The 5,004-nt window shown below is 38.7% G+C and overlaps 1 long non-coding RNA gene across 1 annotated transcript in view; it reads right to left on the bottom strand.

Annotated features, from left to right (window-relative positions):
• Positions 1-550: 550 nt before the first annotated feature.
• The window catches only part of LOC117955287, a 15,019-nt gene continuing 10,565 nt past the window's right edge, over positions 551-5,004 (bottom strand). Inside the window, exons 2-3 of the long non-coding RNA XR_004659004.1 lie at positions 1,550-1,551; positions 551-561 (exon numbers count right to left, since the gene is read on the bottom strand). This is a non-coding gene — a long non-coding RNA (uncharacterized LOC117955287). The remainder of the gene's footprint in view (positions 562-1,549; positions 1,552-5,004) is intronic.

Raw genomic sequence — 5,004 nt, 5'->3', positions numbered from 1 at the left:
TTAAGTGGGAAGTCAAAACCTTACAAATGATCATTGCATTTGCGACTTTCTAAATGGTAACACATGAGGAAAAAGAGCAATCCTGATGATTCAATTGCTTCACCTGCAGCTTTAAAGTGGGACACTGCTTCATAGGACCGGGAGCAAGCACACTAAAGAGACAAAAAGAAGAGAGAGAGGCAGTAAATCTGGAGGGACATTGCACAGCGTCATGTTCTGGCTGCCAGTAAATTGCAGCTCTTTTCTTTCCATGATTCTTCCCACTGGCAGGGCCAATTTACATGGACCCGAGTGCCTACCATAGAGGGCTGACTGTCAGTGATTTGGCTGTGGGCAGGTGTATTGCAGTAACAGGTAGCCTTTGAGCTCCCACTGCCCTTACAGAGCAATTAAATCACTTTCCCAGGGTTTGCTGCATGCACCCCCATGGGCTAAGTCATTTAGCAAAAGGAGAGGGTGTATTCTCTGCTGAGAGGGGAGGGGGAGCAGTGGCATGTGCTCTCTGGTGTTCAGGCTGCGAGTGGCTGAAAACAGTGGATTAAGGGAAAGGTCTTGGCCTTGCTGATGGGATTTTTCAGCAAATATAGCCAAGCCCAACAGCAGTGTTTTCCCTCCAAATATATAAATAATGATTTACATCATGGGTGCTTTAAAAACAGTGGAGGAAGGCACTGTTTAAAGATCATTTAAACCCATATAAAAGAAAATGTTTGTTTTTTTCATCTGACCTCATATTGTGCGTTTGGATTCTTGTAAAATTTAAAGCCTTGGTAAAGGAATAAAGAGTCAAGATGACAAATAATAACAAGTGGATTAAATCGTAACATAACCTAAATGGCAACAGAAAAATCAGGGCAGAAGTCCTGATATAAAATGTCTAAAGTACAGGAAATGGCAAATACTCACTGGAAGTGGGAGTGATGAGTCTAGTAAAGAATGCGTGGGTGCGTCAGATGACAATACCAAACAGTCACTAGTTCAATCTTGTTCATAAAAAAACAACTTAAATCTAAACTGTCCGGATCCTAACACCAGTAGGCCACACAGCTTCGTGGATGTGTAAACTTGACTGTAAAAAAGAGGGTTGTAAACTGAGGTTAAGGTTTCATTTCAGTGGATGCAGTGGAGCTTTAGCCTTACATCACGTCCCTTCAACTCTTGATCTAAAGCCTATATTTAATACTGTTGTGTGATGTAAAGCTGGAGCATTGCAGCACGTGACAGCAGTTAATCCATGGAGCCTATAGATATGCTGCGTTCACGTGGAAACTGCAGAACTGACTGAATTTTCTTCATTTGACTTATCATCACATCATATACAGATCTGATGATATAGTCACACAGAAATCAGAAAGATTACTTAAAGGGACAATTCACCGTTGGAAAGATGAATACATCTTTAAATAAGGTCACTTTTGTAGTAGAAATGTGATTTTTTTTGTTTTCAAAATTGGTGCCTTCTAGACCAAGAGAAGCCGGAAAATGTTTTTTTGGCTCATGAGGGTGAAAGACACCAAATCCCAGAATGCACTTGCTACAACCAAGCTACGCCTACCATTTACTGACATAGACAATTAGGCACTCAACTCCAGTTTGTTTTGTTGTCATTTCAACAATTTGTAAGAAACGTTTTACCGTGGCTCAAGTGGTGTTGCACATTTAAAATATTAACGACATCATATAAAAACGCCATATGAAGCTACATTTAGTCTCCGTAGCTGGCAAAGCTTGCACAGTATGTGATAAAGTTTCCTGCATATTCTCTGATCTGTACCTATGTATCCCAGTGCTACACGTGTGTGGTAGTTTGAATGCACACATAATTGTTGTAAAATTGTGTTGCTGAAAATCATAGACAGTGAAAGAAAATAGATAGCTTGGCTTGTAGGTCACTACCTCTGGGCAAAAATGCCTCCGAAGATGCAAAATTAGGGTTTTTGCGTCATCAAAAGGTTTTTTCCAGACACACAATACAAAGGTCTCTGGTTTTCGGGTGACATGAAGAAGGGAAGCATGTGAGAATACTACCAGGTTTCTTCTGATACAAAGCTTAATGCTAATTAGTGAAGCATCTCTCTAAATTGTGCAAGCAAAAATAAGTATCTTTGGATATGCTTTATCAATACTGTACATGTGAAGTTAAATTACAATATTGGGGTGAAATGGCAGTGGTGAAATGTGATTATGTACTTAACTAAAATTTTGAGGTGCTTGTTCTTAGTTAGGTGGGGACTTAAACATCTATTTAACCACATGTCCAAGGGAAACATTTGACATTTTACTACATTTATCTGACAGCTGCAGTTACTTTGCAGAACGGGTTAATGCATATAAAATATATGGTTAGCTAAGACTGTTATACATTACACACACACACACTCATATATATACTGTATATATATATATGTAAATATGATTTAAATTAGTTCCACCTTGACAAATTAAATGCCATTTTTATTACAAATCCAAGCATCAAAAATAGTATTCCAATCACACGATAAATATCTGCTTTTTAATGGGGGCATACCTGAAACGTTGAGTAAATGTTTCTTCTTTACGTACACAACATATCATCAGCATCTAACACACACTGTTTATAATATAAATTATCCACATTATGTACAATAGATTAAATTAGCTGCACCATGTTTATGCAGTGATTTTATTCAGATATCCATCTGTCCTTTAAAGATATAATATTCTACACAGTTGCCATTCTACATATTTTGTACTTTAATATTTAGCTCTTTTTTTTTATTACAGCTATTGCTACATTTGCTAATGTCTTGCATCCACTACCACAAGATAAAAAGAGCTTCCCCTTTTTTAATTAAATGTCTGATGGTTGAATACAGCAGATGTTTCAATGTGGAAATGTTTGACCAAACTGTACGAAATGAGCTTTAAAAGAAAAGGGTTACAATATGATTAACATAATGTTTTTTGAGAGGGAATTTATATGTACTGTTACTTATACCTTAAATATTCTTGTTAGGGCTCATGAGGCCACTTTTAGTACCTTTAGTCTATATTATGTTTTAATCTTGATTACTTATATGACTACTACTGTATGGGTCTCTGTCAACATCTGCCATGTAAAAGAATAGTTTTATTAATGTCAAAGTTTACCCGCTTTTGTCCTGGTGAGCGTGAATTTAAATCAATAACAGCCTATACTACCTGTGGAACACCCCTTTAAATAGATGACAGCTAATGTTGTTAACTGTTGATCATGGAGCCTATGTTCAAATTGTCTGGAGCTAAAAATTGTGCACAAAATCCTCTTAAGATCCGCGATGGAGACTGGCCTGGACCGTTGGCATTCCTTCATAATCTCAACCCTGCACACACCCTCAACATTTGTTCACATCCACTCTGTTTTCCTTGTCCCATCACCTCCTCTCCAATAATATTCGGTCAAATAAAACAAAGGCTGATCCCTGCCTGGGCTTTAGGTAACTGCTGTTTCACCCGTGTTACGTGTTGTGATAGATATCTTAACTAAGCAGGAGGAGTTTTTGCTGTCATCGTGGAGTCGGCAGATATTTGCGGACAGAAATAGAAAGGAATGGGGGAGGTTGGTGTTTGGAGGAAAAAGCCTTCAGGGATTTCTAAACTTTCAAAAAGAGGATAAGATATCAATCAAAAGAACAGTATCAAGTCAGAGTATTGGAATAACAGAGACTTCGTTTAGTGCGGTTCAAAGTAAACCTTCATGGGATGTCCTCTGTAACCTACTCAGCTGAAAATCAATGATACGCGGACGGACATGGTGGATTTAACTTGATTCACAGACAAACAAGTCCCAGTTTTATTTTTTGTTTAGTCTTCGAGCACAGTTTTTAATCGTGCACGGACAATCAAAATAGTGAATCCAAAATGACAGGAAAAAACGTAATTTTAGGGAGAAATCTCGTGTGGTGATTTAAGCATCTCTAACAATGTTGTTGTTTGAGATGCATTGAGATCCATACGAATTTGTGAAAAGGAAAAAGACAAGTTAAATGATTGAAAAAAGAAACATGTTAAAAACAGACGTGCTGGACCCCCATATGGCTCAGTTGGTAGAGCAGGCGCCCATATATAGAGGTTTTCCCCTCAACGCAGCGGGCCAGGGTTCAACTCCAACCTGCGTTCCTTTGCTGAATGTCATCCTCTCCCCTTTCCTGTCAAATGAAGGCGTGCTTATAGGTGACACAGTACAGAGCCAATGTGTCACCAGTCTCCAGGGAACTTCTACTGATCAGGACCCGTTTCCGGACAAAGGTTTAACAGACTCTGTCTTACCCGGAACTCTGAGTTGATTTATCCTGAGAAGGGAAAACCTGAGTTTTATAATCTATTTAATTTAGGTGCAATCCTGCAGAAGTCCTATTTAATGGCTCTAACTGGTCTGTGTCCGTGGAACACTACAAAAACGTGCTCCACATCCCCAATAAAAAAAGAAACGCGACCCAAAGTATGTGCTGGGATGTCAGAGAATGTCCATGATGGGTGATGTTAGTGATATGAGGACGGATAAGGTTGTGAAAAGATTTCCGTATCTAAAATATGGGTTTCTTTTTAACCCAATTACCACAAAATATGGATTGGATTCCATACAACGCTCTTTGCAGATACAATTGATCACTTTCATTCCTCTGATCTTAACTATTAGTCAAAATAATTCATCATTTCTGTTTTGTAACTCAAATATTAGGTATGATTCCATATAAATAAGGGCTCTTGACCATGAATTCCAAAAAGTACTATTAAACCAGTGAGGTGGTGTTAGTGAGAACTAAAAAAAAGTCTGAAAAAGGGACGAAAATGTCAATTATCTGTCCATCATGTAACCCGGGAGGACAACACAAGGGTTAAGTGGAGGTTGACGGTCTACCAAGCTGGGGTTAAATTTAGAGGTGCAGTAAAGGTGCGTCATGGTGTAAACACAACTCAACCTCACGACTCAAGCATGCAGGGAGAGGCTATTTGCTGTTCTCTCCACTGGCTTGAGCAGTCACA

The sequence above is a fragment of the Etheostoma cragini genome, chromosome 13 (assembly GCF_013103735.1).
Source record: "Etheostoma cragini isolate CJK2018 chromosome 13, CSU_Ecrag_1.0, whole genome shotgun sequence".
Taxonomy (NCBI): domain Eukaryota; kingdom Metazoa; phylum Chordata; class Actinopteri; order Perciformes; family Percidae; genus Etheostoma; species Etheostoma cragini.
The sequence above is the reverse complement of the archived record's forward strand: the minus strand, read 5'-3'. Positions and strand labels throughout refer to the sequence as shown.